This window comes from Ursus arctos, unplaced genomic scaffold (genome assembly GCF_023065955.2).
Source record: "Ursus arctos isolate Adak ecotype North America unplaced genomic scaffold, UrsArc2.0 scaffold_18, whole genome shotgun sequence".
NCBI classification, from domain to species: domain Eukaryota; kingdom Metazoa; phylum Chordata; class Mammalia; order Carnivora; family Ursidae; genus Ursus; species Ursus arctos.
This window is the reverse complement of record NW_026622852.1, coordinates 23,706,333-23,722,188: the sequence shown is the minus strand read 5'-3', so window position 1 is coordinate 23,722,188 and position 15,856 is coordinate 23,706,333. Positions and strand designations below refer to the sequence as shown.

The window sequence follows — 15,856 nt, the reverse complement described above, 5'->3', positions numbered from 1 at the left end:
GGGGCACACAGAAGGAAGAGCTTTTGGTAGAAATAAATGAGACCCATTTTGGATATGTTGCATCTGGATCCAGGTGAAGCATTTGGCGCGCAGTTCAATATGAGGGTCTGAACCTCCAAGCAGAGGGTTGGGCTGGAGATATGATTTGAGAGTCATAAGAATACCTATGACCTACATACCTGTAGGAAATTAGAGAAGAGAATTTCAAAGACGAAAGCAGACAGTGATGCCAAATATCTCAGAGCTAAGTCAAGTATGAAAGAACCAGCTACTCATTGGCTTTAGCAATGAGGAAATCACTGATGACTTTAGGATAAACAGTTTCTGTGGATTTGTGGGACAGAAGCCACATCATATTTGGTGCAGGATTGGATGGATAGCAAAGAAGTGACAAGCTGAATGGAGATGAAGTTGAATGCCGGAGAAGGCATGCAGGATGGTGGGAGTTTTATTTGTTATTTTTTAGAAGAGACTTGAACATGATTAAGTGATGATGAGATGAAACCAGAAGGAAGGAGAAGTTGAAGAAACAGAACAAATGAATCATTGGTAGAACAACTTCCTGGATGGAAATGGGAGGAGTAAATTCAAGAGCACTGAGGTGATACTGGCCTTGAGGCATACATCCTCCAAGTCACTAGGGAAGGAAGAATATGGGTGCAGACAAACTCATGAATGGCGGTGGAGAACTGAGGGACCTCATCCTGGTCATCTCAATCTCATTAGAGAAAGTGGGGATACTTGAGGTGGGCTAGGGAGCGTTAGAAAAGTGGCACAAGTTTGGACCTACCGTGGAGAAGAGAAAAAGGACACTGACAAGGGAAACAGACAGCGTTGGCTAGAAGCACTGGTGATCCAGATGAGACTGGAAATCCCGATCCTATGGTAGCACCAGTCCACCCAGCTGTGTGTATTTCTTTAATGCTTGGCTACCATTGTGCAGAGCTGGAGAAGATAGATATGTTTGGGTTAATACAGGACTGGGGATTAAAAAACAGAAGTAATAGCAGGGCAAAGGGATGAAGAAGTCGGGTTATCTAGATAGAGAGTAGTTGAAGTATTGGGCCATGGGATCTGGGCAGGAGAGGGAAGGATGAAGCAGGAAAGGACTGATGCAAAGTGAAAAACTGAGAAAAAATGAAGGTGTTATTGAAGATCTTGTGAGGATCAGAGAACAAGTAGGGTCAGAAGAAGGTTGGAAAGATCTGGAAAGATCAGATAGTGTGGTCAGAGGATGCATACACTAAATGTGTTTTCCGAACACTTTACTTCTATTTCCACATTGTACTGTAAAATTTAAAATTGCATTACAAATGAAAATACAAATGTCTGGTAAATTATTTATTTTGTATTATTTGTGCCTTAGGCTCTCTTCTATGTGATAATCCCATTCTCTTCATTGAAATAGGAAAAATGCAAACCAGGTCTTAAGAGTATTATTTCTCTAAAGCTTTGACCATTTTATACGTACAATGATATTATATTTTTATTTTAAATATAAGATCTTGGGAAAGAAGCCAGTGTTTTCTATTTCAGCAGTCCCAACAGCTGTTACAAGCATAAGCAAGCCTTCAGTACATGTGCTTTCTCTGGCTTTGTGCTTTCCTCTAAATTTAAGTTGATTATAGGAAAAATTGAACATATAAACCTCAAGAGGACAGATCACATCAGTAGCCCTGACATGACAAGTGACTAATGGTAACAAAGTGGACCCATGGAATGTCAGGGAGGCTGTGCACACCATTGTGTCCTAGACCGGAAGCTGAGTCTGAAACTCAGTTAGGTATGGATTGGTTAGATGTGCATTGCATGTAAATAAGCTACAGGTTGCCTCCATTCCATTTAAGGCTGCTCCAGCTATAAATTAGAAGAGATGTTAAGAATCAAGTGTGCATAATTTGAACATAGTTCAGTAAGAACACAAATATTTCACTTGTTATGCCTCATTTTGCTAAAATATGTGTTTAGTAAGTTTGCAGATTAGGTTAAAAATGCAAACAAAATTATGGGTAATGAATTAGAATCCTATTTGCTGTGGAAATTGCCCTAAAACATTTTATTAGTGAGTAGGACTAAGGTGCTTCTCAATCCTGTTCAGTTGTCTTATAAGTAAACAGAATAAAGATGGAGTTAACACATGTGATGGTCACCAGGGTCTAGCAAAAGAATAGCACCGCCCCCGCCCCCCCAAAAAAGAGCAAGGATTTATCATTGAGTCTTCACACACAGGGGGCTCAGACCAGCTAGCAAAGAGATTCTGGTTCTTTTGCCAAGTGTATTCCTACAAGATTAAAAATAGGGACAGTGTCTTGTCCATAGCAGGTGCTTAGTTAAGTGGCAGGCAGGTCTGTTCTTCTCTCCCTTCCTTTGGTGAAGATTGTGTCTCTTGGTCACCACATCTCATAACATTAACATCATCTAATTTCCACATTCATCAAACCACCTGCTAATGGTAATTTGCCTTCCTATGTAGACTTTTCTAAAAAAGAACAACTCTCTGGCTTGCTGACATGAATATTCCAGTTTGCTTAGCTGTTCTGCCTTTCCTTATAATTGATGAAATAACATTCTAGTTTATTTACCGATCTCTTGTGAGATGGCTAATTAGGGTGAGTTGCTGCCCTTGGTTCTGATGAATTCGGGAAGGAAAATAAAAATTTCTTTAAATTTAAGGAAAATGAGCGGGCCTGCTTTCTACAAAAGCATTGCTACTCAGAGAAGCCCCCACGAGCTACTGCAAACCTCTCTCTGACATTTTTTCTGTTTCAACAAATACCACATATGCCTTCTCAAATCATGCACTGTTAGCCCTTATTCCGGTCTCAGTGCCTAGCATTCCACTAAGTTGCCTGTACCTCAAGTAACCTTGACCTTGAGGAGGGGCTTTGTTGTGAGGAGATGGGGCTCAAACTTCGGTCTCATCTGGATGCTTGTGAAAATGCATATTCCAGGTTTTCCTGTAGAGATCCTGCCTCAGCAGATCCAGGTGAGATTTGAATGTGCATTTTTTAAAAGGATTTTATTTTTAAGTAATTTCTGCACCCCACGTGGGACTCAAACTCACAATCCCAAAAGTCACACCTCCACAGACTAAGCTAGCCAGGGCCCCCTGAAATGTGCAATTTTAGCATAACTGATTCTGATACACATAGGCAATAGACCACACTTTGAGAAATGCCTTTAGATTGGGGTGCTAACTCATTTGTGGCTATGGCACTAGTAAGGGGTATTTTCTGTTCTTGAGAGCCATGGGTACCCCCCCCCCCCACGCAGAGTTAAGTTTGATGCATCTAGAGGAAGGAGAATGGGAGGAAATGAAGCCGTGTGGAGTGACAAAGGACAGAAAGAAATGGTGGTGGCCTGGGAAAGGAGCCCAGAGTCTTTCCGGAGGAACTTCCATTGGAAACTGTTTGCTTGCTCATGGATGAGACAGTTTGTCTGCCAGACAAGTTGGGTCTGTTGCACACTCCCTCTAGCAGAAGCAAATTTCAGGTTTAAAGGATATTTACCTTAATTTGCCAATGACTACTTTGACCAGGGACAGATACTCCTCAAGCTGCCTCAAATGATGGCAGCAGCATGTTGTGTTGAACATGTGTATGTGGCAATAAGGCTTCTTTCTCTTGTCCTAGAGGTCAACAATGTTGGAATTTCTCATCCATAATTATTGCTGGAAATCTTTATTTAAAGTGGCGTTTGGCAATCTTATTTGGAGAATTACAGAATGCTAGAGCTAAGGCTAATTTACAGAGGTCCTTCTCCTTTTCAAGATGCAGAAACCGAGACGGAGGATGGGTGATTCACCAAAGTCCAACAGCCTCATAGAGGAACCGCTGGGACTAGAAGTAGGTCTTTTGCCATCAGTGCAGAGCACTTCACTGCCTGTTCCCAAACCACAGCCATGAGACAAATGCCTGCTGAATCAGCACAGACGAGTTAGATATATTGGTTTGATAACTGCTTAAGCATATTTGATTATATGGGATAGCAGACACTATTAGCTACTTTGTATTTCGATTTCATCTATTTAACTCTACACAATTCCTCCCTTCCTTAAATAACCCATTTTTTTTTGTTTTTGGTTTTCTTTCTTCCTCTTTTTCTTTCTTTCTTTCTTTCTTTCTTTCTTTCTTTCTTTCTTTCTTTCTTTCTTTCTTTTCTTCTTTCTTCCTTTTTTTCAACAATGATCCTTCTAAGTCAGCATTCCTCCTCAGCTAAGTACAATTGCCATCTAGTGGCTCAAAGATAGCAATAAAAATTCCTGCAAAAGCTTTTTATATAGGCCAAAGGAATCAGAGAATTTTTACAGCCTGGAAGAGAACCTTCCAGATCTTCATGTCCAACATCCTCATGTTGAATAAGGAAAATGAAGCTCTTGAGGGGAAAGCAACTTGCTGGTGGCCTCACAGTAGATCAGTGGAGCTGGGGGCACCCTTGACCACATTGAGTACATGACGTGGGTCTTGCCTGGCCCCACCCTCTTGCAAGGTGAATGCGCTCCTGGGGGGCAGGGAGGTGGGTGCACATGGGATTCCAGAATACCTGGCCAGGGTCTGAGGCACAGTAGTGTCCAGTGTATGTGTGATGGGTGAGAGGGTCCTCCATGACCAGACTCATGTCGCTAGCTTCTTTTATTTTTCTCCATGGTGCCATCAAGTCAAAGCGGTTGTCCACACAAAGGAGGCTCCATCAGTGTGGTGTTGGTGACTGGATGGAGGCCTGCATTAGCTGGGTCAACTGAACAGTGTGCTCTGCCTTCCAGTTGGCACAGTGTGCTTCTGCCTCACCTTTGGCCACATGCTTCTGCACCCTTTCTGAATGAGGATCTCTTGCCCAGGATACTTTTGTGTTCAGAGTGAATTTCCTGACAGGCAGCAAATCTAAGCGTCTCCTGCCAGAAGTGAGGTGAGCACTCAGGGCCTTATCCCCTTCTATTTATAATGTGCGTTGGTGTCAGGCAGTCCCAAAGAGGGTGCTGAGGGCAGAGCTCAGAACACACTTGACCTGCAGGAAGAGGCCTGTGCAGGACGGCTCCACGGGGTTGGGAATGGGCAAGCGCTTTAAACAGCTGCAGATGGTGAGGGTGCCAGGGTGACAGACTGTGGGAGGCAGTTTTCTTTGTATTCCAAATAGGCTGAGGATTTTCTTTTATCCACTGAAACTCTCTGGAAAAAAATGCAACAGGGAGAGTGGCAGGCATAGGAGCCCTTGTGGGGAAGGTTCTGTTTCCTATAGTCCTCAGAGGGGCTTCCAAAGGGGGATGAGTTCTGAAGCGCCTGGAATTATGCACACAATTTGGTGTCTATGGATGGTTTTTGGGACAAAAGCTCTCTACCTTTTATATGCTACTCAAAGGAGTCTGTGAGCCAATCATGTCAAGAACCACCAGTGTCCAGATCAAATCCATCTCCAAACTCTTCAAAATGAACCAATTCTTTGTCTTACTCAGGAAAAGAAGATTCAGCCACAGTTGTTGTTTGTCCTTACCACTGTTCTCATCCATACCTGATGTCGTTTTTAAAGGGTGTGTGCACATAGAAAACAAGTATATAAGTAAAATTCTACTGTCTTGACTGCCTTTTACAATGGGTACATATCTAAATCCCAAGCTGAGCCATGCAGAAAATGTGCATTTCTTTTACCTACTAAAATTCAAACTAATTTCTATTTTGAGCCCCCCATTCCTGTCATGTGGCAGAAACTTAATCTCTATGTTTGGGATTTTCTATTTCTTTCTCTGCCCCAGGGGATTGTGTGTCAATTCTGGGGCACTTACCTAGAACTGAAGTGCCTACCTAGGACTGAGATGGACATAAGTGAAAGTATCTTTCATGTCATTTGTGTACAAAGTCATGTGCTAAGATCCATCCTTGATCCCATTGAGTCCTTGGCTGTGGGACCACATGTGTTACCACTGAACTTTCTATCTTCTAGTCCTGGCCCTGGCAGACCTCCCCACTATCTTCATGATGAGTCCCTGGGGCTGTGTGTGGCTCTGCCTGACAGCTAAGGCTCTGTGGCCTTGCTTCTTTCCAGGACACTTTGAACTAGGAAAGAGGATGCTTTGGATTTCTCTTTGAGGTCCAAAATTACCAAGTCTTCCAATTTGTTTTTCAAGAAGAAGCTGGAAATTTTCTCTTTATGCAAACCTTTCTGATTTTAAATGTTGGAAACTAATTCATTTTGGAAAAATAGTCACTGCAGGTCAGACAAAAAAATTTTCCATGGCCCAGTTTTGCCCCTACAGCCACCATTTTGTAGCCTCCGCCCTAAAGGCTTAGACTTATGGAAATCGAAGCAGCGAAGACACCCATTTTTTTGCTTTCAAATGTGTCACAACTCTCCCTGAGGCAGTAAGGACAGGATTGTCTACCTACTGGAATAGGAGAGAAGGGCAGGGGGGAGAAATCTGGGGGCAAAACATTAGTTAATATTTCAAAAGTCTTATCTTTCTAGTTTATGAAGACAGGTTCTGTGGTTTAAAAAAATAAACTTCTGGGGCACCTAGGTGGCACAGCGGTTAAGCGTCTGCCTTCAGCTCAGGGCGTGATCCCAGCGATCTGGGATCGAGCCCCACATCGGGCTCTTCTGCTATGAGCCTGCTTCTTCCTCTCCCACTCCCCCTGCTTGTGTTCCCTCTCTCGCTGGCTGTCTCTCTCTCTGTCGAATAAATAAATAAATAAATAATAAATAAATAAACTTCTTCTATATCCAGGGAAAAAAGGCTTGATATTGCACAATGTATTTTCAATGAAGTAATCATGTTCAGCAAATGCTTTCAATGCAATTATAGAATTTTATATTGGGTTTTCTTAATGATTGTTTAATCCAATTCCTGAGACTGGATTAAATAAATGAGACAACTGAACCCTACAGAGGTAAATGAGTTGGCTTTAGTCACCTAGCAAGTCACTGCCAGCCAGACTTAGAGGCTCTGACTCTCAGCTCTGTCTGTCTAGTAGTGCCTCCTCCTGGACAAGCCAAGCACTAGGGGGCTGCCCTCCTGGGGGTGGGAGTAGGGTGTGGCATGGGAATGGAGGTGGTGCTGGAATATAGTGCTTAAAGTCAAGGAGGGAAGACCCAAGAGGACATGACCCCAGGAGAAGTCAAGTCAAAGGGGACTGACAACTTCTTTTAATTTTCATTAAAATTTGAGAAGTGCTATTCTAGACTAATAGTTCTCTACCTTGGCTATAGTTTAGAGTTGTTTAGAGCCTGAAGAGCTTTAAAATTAAAATTTTAAAATTTTGTGGAGGCCTGTGCTCTACCCCTAAAGATTATGATTGAATCAATTTAGTGGTAGGGTCAAGGTATCTGTAGTTGGAAAAGCTCTCCTTGTGATCTTTATGCCCAAAAAGTTGGAGAATGACTGTTCTGGCCACCACTTTCCAAACATAATGCACTTGTCCTCCCTGTACACCTGCTTTCCTCTCAGCCTGCAACAAAGCTTCTACTCACTCTTCAAAACCCAGGTTTACCAAACCCCTCCTGGGAAGAGGTCCCTGAAGTTTCCCCCAGCAGACTTATCTGCTCCCCTATTTGCAGTCTGTCTTTGTGCACCCTCCTGTAGATAGATAATAGATAGCTATAATTATGTATTTTCATGTCTCTTTCTCTTGCTTGGGAAAACTAAACCGAATATCTCTGGAACAGGGAATCTGGTTTATTTACTTTCTTTGTAAATGTCAGAGCCTAGCTTTTATGCAGTTGGTCCTCTGTATCTGGTTCTCTATATTTCTATTGGTGATTGGATGCACAAATGCATTAAGTCAAGGTTTTAGAACCAAGTAAGTATCCTTCAGATGTTCTCAGTCTCCCAATCATCCCCACCAGAAAATTACCCTCAATCCTTCCAACCCTTTACTGTCCCAAGGAAAACAAAAGATAGCAAGCAAGCAAAGAACAAACAGACCAGAAACAGATGTGTGCATAATATACATGTCTGGCTATCTCAGAAGGAATAGTTGGAAACAGATGGTATGATCCATAAGGGCAGGGATTTTTGTGGGTTTTGTTCCTCGCTGTATCCACAGTGCCTACAACAGTGCCTAGAATCTAGAAAGGGTTAGAGTGAATGAATGGGTATTGAATAAGTGGTAATTTTAAGAAAGCTTTCTCTTCTCCTCCTCCTTTCCTATTTATCATTCATCTCAGTTACACTGGGCTTTGTTTTGAGTGCTGTGACAGAGTGCTCTTTTGAATTGCCAAGACAAGATCACCAGGAGCTCCCTTTATCTTTTTTTATATTCGATATATCTATAATAAAGTGTGCTTTTATTTATTTTTTATTAATAATATTTTTTATTATGTTAGTCACCATACAGTATATCCCTAGTTTTCGATGTAAAGCTCCATGATTCATTACTTGCATATAACACCTAGTGCACCATACAATACGTGCCCTCCTTAATACCCATCACCAGCCTATCCCATTCCCCCACACCCCTCCCCTCTGAAGCCCTCAGTCTGTTTCCCAGAGTCCATAGTCTCTCATGGTTCAGGAGCTCCCTTTAAAGATGTTCTGGTTTTGGAAGTTTGCTGACCCTGACCACAGTATTTGAAGGCAAAGTGTGACTCAATCTCCAGCAATATCCTAAGTGCGTCTTAGAAACAACAATCTTTCAGACTGACTAAATATAATATAGTCAGTTAGACTCCTGGCTCAATGTCAACCACTCAATGTCTAACTTTATCGTTATTCATCCTCACTTCAACACATGCACATACGCGTGTGCACGCGCGCACACAGACACAGACACAGACACACACACACGGAAGATCCTGTTACACTGAGCTGTTTAGCTGTTATACACTGAGCATCACTCAGGGCTTGGTAAACCGGGACTACATTATGTTCTGTCCTTAAGAACTGAGAAGCTCTTCCCGCCCAGTGGGCTGAATCAGCACTGAACCTAACCATCTCTTGATGACTGCTTGTCTTGCTAAACCTCTGACAGAGACTGACAGAATTTTAGAGCTGGAAGGGATCTTAGAGATCATGTGGTTTAACCTTATGCATTTGATGAATAAGGAGGCTGAGATCCAGAGACATGTCATTGCTCAAAGTAACACAGCTCATTAGGTGCTGAATAAGAGCATCAGCTGGTGCCCTAACTTTTGGTCACTCGCATTTTCTGTTTACCTTATTACCTGTTCTAGAATCTGCCTCATACTGGGTCCAAATCATTTAATATAGGAATGTCAAGTCATTCTCTGTTCCTTACCATGAAAAAGAGAGTTGTAATCCTTAAAAATCAACTCCTTTAGGTTAAAAGTGAGGTTAGAATATATTGAAATACATTGGTCGCAGCTTGAAAGAACAGATGGTGATATATATTTTTTTTTTGGCTTTTCAACCGAAAACATTAGTTTTCATTAAGGTTTTTCTCAAAACCAAATTCTTTTTCCAGATTTAGAACTTCACAAAACAATGTCTTAAGCAAGCTGAATTATTCACTGTCCCACAAATATACTGTGTATTTGTAGAATATCCTTTTCCTCCCTAATGCAATTTTTTGTCCTGGCTGATCTCTATGCAGGCACATCCTACATGTTCTTCCAAATCTAGTTAAATTTCTTCTCCTCTCTAAGTGTCCTCTTGACCATCTGCCTTGTCTGGAATAGTATCTTATTTTTTCCCAACTTCTTTAACATTTATGGGAGAATTTAATAACTACATATTCATTTTATTGTGTATTAGAAAAATACATTAGTAGCATATCAGACTCATGATTTCACAGTTACTTTTTAAAAAATATCACACTGACAATTTTTTATATCATTAAAGGAAGGATGTTTTTGTTATTGCTGTAATTTGTTATTGCTGCAAAACAAACTACTCCAAAACTTAATGGCTTAAAAGAAGAATGACTGTTGAGCTCATGATTCTTTGGCTTGGCAATTTGGGCCGGATTCATTTGGGCAGGTCTCTTGGCTCCATGTGTCTGTGGTCAGCTGTAGGTTTGTTAAGTGGCTAAGCCTATGGGGGTTGGCTAGCTGTCAGCTGGAGCCCCTTCTTTCTTCTTCATGGTCCACCATCCCCTATTAGGTTTGCCAGGCTTTTCCTATGGCAGAGCCAGGGGTCTAAGAGATACAGCAGAAGTATGCAAAGCCTCTTAAGGCCATGTGAAACTGGTACACCATCACTTCTGCTGCATTATATTGGTTTCGGGCATGTCACAAGGCTAGTTCCTCTCTAAGTGGGTGGAACTACAAAGTCATATTGCAGGGGGCATGGATGGGGAGAAGAGCTAGGGAAACACTGCACTCAAATTATACCAAAGTTGATTTAAATAAAAATGCACATAGTAGGAGACTATGATAAAGACTGAAGTTGTTACCCAAATGGCTGAGTGCAGATGGATACAGTCCATCTGATGCTTAATCATTTATTGCCTTGTAACAATTCTGGTATGACCATCTGTAGCACCAGTCTAAAATGCAATTGGAATGAGGCATTTCCTGTGTCTTGATCTGTACGACTTGGGTTTCTGGAATTCTAGCCCTACCTAAGGCCTCCCTTCAGATCTCTGGATTGGAGTGAGTTTGAGGAGTGGGGGAGGGAGTGTGATAGGGTAGAAGAAGGTCTGTTTGGGCATATTACATGTGTTGTCTTCCTCCACAGCCTTCAGGCAGTGGGTATCATTGAGGTGGAACCTGGATCACTCTCAGTGTATCTGGATACCAGTGTTGCTAACTTGCTCTTGGATTGCTAGTTTGGGGTAGGTAGTCAATATTTTGATTAAGTATTCTGACTTGGGTGCAACCAGGTTGAAGCCAGGAACATTTTGCTGGGCATAAACTACAACAACTAAAATTTCAGTTTAAGAAAAAACTAGTACAGTGAGAAGGGACATTTTCATTCTATTCCTGAGCTCTACCCCAGGGTTGAGACAAGGGGTGGGGGTGAACAAAACCATATTAAGTGGTTGACATTGAGCCAGGAGTCTAACCTGGGCATCAGGGTGAAATGCTAAAATTAAATTAGAATACATTGAGGATATGGTTCTAATTAACTCAGATTTCCATGAGCAACTCCTTAAGTACTAGAAAAATGCAAACTGATCCAATCTTGCTGAGGGAGACAAGATAATCAAGTTAAACTTTAAAAAGGAAGGAAGGAAGGAAGGAAGGAAGGAAGGAAGGAAGGAAGGAAGGGAGGAAGGGAGGAAAGAAGGAAGGAAAGAAGGGAGGGAGGAAGGGATGGAGGGAGGGAGGAAAGAAGGAAAGAAGGAAGAGAGACAAAAATTCCTCATAGGGAAGACACCTCTCAAGTACTTTCACAAGGAGTAACTGCAAGTTACCTGGTGCAGTGAGAAACCACAGCAATCCTGAGAATATCCAGCCCATAGTCCCCTCATGACAGTAACAATAACTAAAATGCTGGGACTGTTTAATACATGATGTGTTAATTTGCTGGGGCTGCCATGACAAAGTACCAGAAATTGGGTGGTTTAGAACAATGGAAATTTTCGCTGGCTGTCTCTCTCTGTCAAATAAATAAATAAAATCTTAAAAAAAAAAAAAAGAACAATGGAAATTTATTCTCACTGTTCTGGAGGCTTCACGTCTGAAATTAAGGTTTTGGCAGGGCCATGCTCCCTCTAAAACCCATAGCATAAGGATTCTCCTTTGCCTCCTCCAGCTTCTGGTATTCCCAGATGTTCCTTGGTTTACATCGGAACTCCAGTCCATCACCTTCACGAGGCATTCTCCCTACGTCTCTTCACATTGTCCTCCCTAGTGCATGTCTGTCTCTGTGTCTAAACTTCCATTTTTTATGAGGACACCAGTCGTACTGGATTAAGGCTCACTCTAATCACCTATTTTAACTACATTACTTCCTAAAAGACTCCATTTCCAGACAAGGGCACATTCTGAGGTACTGGAGGATAGAGCTTCAACATATCTTTTTGTGGGGGACACAACCCATGACACATGACATGGTGCTATTTATCTGGAGTGGGTAATTTATTTTATTATCTAAACTGTAAGCTGCCATGTAAATATGTAAAATTTAAATACACCTCTCAAGAAGTGGTCTGGTTCAAAAAAATCACAAAGGAAATCTATGGAGACAACAAGAATTGCCAAAAAAAAAACAAAAAAAAAACAAAAACAAAAAACCCCAAAACCCAAAAAACTTAGGAAATGTTTTACTATCAGAAAATCTGGAAAAACAAGTTTTTAAAGATATTTTGAACTGCATCTGTATTTGCGTGTTATCATTTATTGCTGTTGCTGGTGAAGATCAAGAGGCAAATCGCTGTCTAATCATAAGAGATGGAAAAACAGTGAAATGGGGGCCATTCCAAGACACTAAATTGTTTTTTTATGGTCAGTCTATCTAATAAATACCTTATTTTTGTAACCAACATATATCTGGAACCCCACTTGGACCTATTACCCTGTGGTGTTACGTGATTGAAAAAAAAAATACATCCCAGGGCGCCTGGGTAGCGCAGTCGTTAAAGCGTCTGCCTTCGGCTCAGGGCGTGATCCTGGCGTTATGGGATCTAGTCCCACATCAGGCTCCTCCGCTGGGAGCCTGCTTCTTCCTCTCCCACTCCCCCTGCTGTGTTCCCTCTCTCGCTGGCTGTCTCTCTGTCACATAAATAAATAAAATCTTTAAAAAAAAAAATACATCCCAGGATTAGGACAAGAAAACATAATTGTAAGCATTTCATATCTTCTCAGTGTCTTTTGACAAAATGCCAAAATAGCAGAATATCCTTAATAAATAGTAAATGTTCTGGGAGAGAATGTTCTCTGATCTCATCCCCTTCTGACATAGACCCAGATGTACACACAGCACTCACACACACACATCTGACAGTGACTTTTTTTTTAATTAAGTTCAATTAGCCAACATATAGTACATCATTAGTTTTTGATGTGGTGTTCAATGATTCATTAGTTGCGTATAACACCCAATGCTCATCACATCACATGCCGTCCTTAATACCCATTACCCCGTTCCCCCTTCCTCCCATCCCTCTCCTTTCTGCAACCTTCAGTTTGTTTCCCAGAGTCCAGAATCTCTCATGGTTTGTTTCCCTCTCTAATTTCTTCCCATTCGTGTTTTCCCTCCCTTCCCCTATGGTCCTCTGTGCTATTCCGTAAATGTCACATATGAGTGAGGCCATATGATAATTGTCTTTCTCTGCTTGACTTATTTCACTTAGCACAATCCCCTCCAGTTCCATCCATGTCGATGCAAATGGTAGGTATTGATCCTTTCTGATGGCTGAGTAATATTCCATCATATATGAACCAAATCTTTTCAGTGGCTTCTGAAGTGAATGATTCCTCTTTCTTTTCTCCTGCAAACTCTTTTAATCCCCAACCATGTGGTTGGTCTTCCCCTCTCTCCTTCCATTTCTACTTGAGCCCTTGATTATGGAGAATAACCAAGTCTCTCTGGTTTCTTTAGGTTTGTTTTTTTCCCCCCAAACATGCTTGTTTTTCAGGTGCAGCAGAACCAAGGAGGGTCTGGCTGCCTGTCCAGCAGCCAGAATCTATTCTTGTTAGGAGGAAGTGGGAGAGGCTGTGAATACTCAGACAATATTTTGTCAGCTGCTTGCACTTCAATATTTTTTGATGGTATTACATTTTTAATATAAAGCAAGTGGTATCCTCTCTTATTAATAGAAGAAGCTAGTTTCTTCCTGACAGCCATTAAAAATAGACATTGAACCAATATTTACTTACTTACTCATTTTGCATCAATGATGACTTATTCTTTAATTTATTTTTATTTTTTTAATTTTTAAAATTCAAGTATAATTAAAATAGTCATATTAGTTTCAGGTGTGCAGTATAATGTTTAAACAATTCTATACATTTCTCAGTGCTCATCAAGGTAAATGCACTCTCTTTTTTTAAAGATTTTTTTTTTTTATTTATTTGAGAAAGAGAGAGTGAGAGCAAGCAAGCAGGGGGAGGATCAGAGGGGGGGGCGGAATCTCAAGCAGATTCTGTGCCAAGTGCGGAGCCTGAGATGGGGCTTGATCTCACAACCCTGAGATCATGACCTGAGCTGAAATCAAGAGTCAGACGCTTACCTGACTGAGCCACCCTGGTGTCCCAAGTTAATGTACTCTCGATTCTCTTTATTTCACTCATCCCTCCACCCACCTCCCCTCTGGCAACCACCAGTTTGTTCTCTGTATTTGAGAATCTGGGGTTGTTTTGTTTTGTTTTTTGTTAGTCTCTTTCTTTGCTTATTTATTTTGTTTCTTAAATTCCATGTGAGTGAAATCATACAGCATTTGTCTTTTTCTAGCTGATTTATTTCACTTTGTATGATACCGTCTAGGTCCATCCATGTTGTCAGTGGCATGATTTCATTCTTTTTTATGGCTGAGTTATATTCGATTGTATGTATATGTGGTATATATATATATATATATATATATATATATATATATATATATATATATATATATATACCACATCTTCTTTTTTCATCTCCGGATGGACATTTGGGTTGCTTCCATATCTTGGCTATTGTAAATAATGCTGCCATAAACATAGAGGTATGTATAGCTTTTTGAATTAGTGTTTTTATTTTCTTTGGGTAAAGAGCCAGTAGTGGAATTACTGAATCATATGGTTATTGTATTTTTAATTTTTTGAGGAACCTCCATACTGTTTTCTACAGTGGATGCACCAGTTTGCATTCCCACCAACAGTGTAGGAGGGCTAGAGTTCCTTTTTTTTTTTTTTTATATATCCTTGCCAACACTTGTTGTTTCTTATGTTTTTTATTTTATCCATTCTGACAGGTGTGAGGTAATAGCTCATTGTGGTTTCAATTTGCATTTCCCTGATGATTAGCGGTTTTGCACATCTTTTCATGTGTTTGTTGGCCATCTGTATGTCTTCTTGGGAAAAATGTCTACTTGAGTCCTCTGTCCATTTTTTAATTGGATTCTTTGGCGTTGAGTTTAATAAGTTTTTTATATTTTTTGGATATTAATTCTTCATAGGATATATCATTTGCAAACATCTTCTCTCAGTAGGTTGTCTTTTTGTTTTGTTGGTGGTTTCCTTCACTGTGCGAACCAGTATTTTAGAGTATTTCTTTGAGCACCAAATTATTAGCCCCCTGAGTACTCCCACATATGAAGGTCTTGGGAAAGTATGCTTTTGTGATTGAAGGCAATAGGGAATATTGGTGAAGGAGAATAATGTTGAAAAGCTTGAAATTCAATGTGAAAAGGTGGTAACTGAGAGGAGATGTAAAAAAAAAATCAATAAAATCATTAAAGGCATGGGGAGTATGTGGATGCTAGCATAGTTCCCTAATCCTAGGATATTAGAACTTAGCTGAAGAGGTGTGCTTAGAACCATAAGGGAGGTATAATTCCAAACAGCAATTTTAAAGTTTGGTTTGTGTCATTTAAAGTTTTAGCCTGAAGAAAAAATGGTTTAAAATGAAGTAATGAGTTTCTATGATTCCATGTTAGTAAGTACTTGATATGCCCTCCCAAAGCTTCCCAATAAAATGCCTAAGAAAAAGTACAAAAATGGCAACACCAGAAGACAAAGAGAAGCCCATATGCTGTGGTTTAGTGTGAATTTCTACTGAATTTCTACGAACAAAAACACTAATGAATGTGCCCCCAGGGATGAAGTTAGGAAAAGCTTTTGATCACTCCTTTTTTCTGCTCTCCTAAATTTGAGATAACTTTAATTAGAAAAACAGGTGCTTGCCCATCTTTGCAAGGGGACTGTTTTCTGTAGTAGGCAGTGTTGTGTAAACTTGTCCCACATCTGTCTCAACACTTCTCCTTTTATAGCCTTGGAAAACTAAAACTCCAAGTATGCAACATAACCAGGAATGGAAAGATCT

General features: G+C 40.7%; 1 protein-coding gene across 1 annotated transcript in view; it reads left to right on the top strand.

Annotated features, from left to right (window-relative positions):
• Positions 1-15,856, top strand: part of NDUFB6 (NADH:ubiquinone oxidoreductase subunit B6) — a 251,056-nt gene that overhangs the window by 172,545 nt on the left and 62,655 nt on the right. The window lies entirely within an intron of this gene.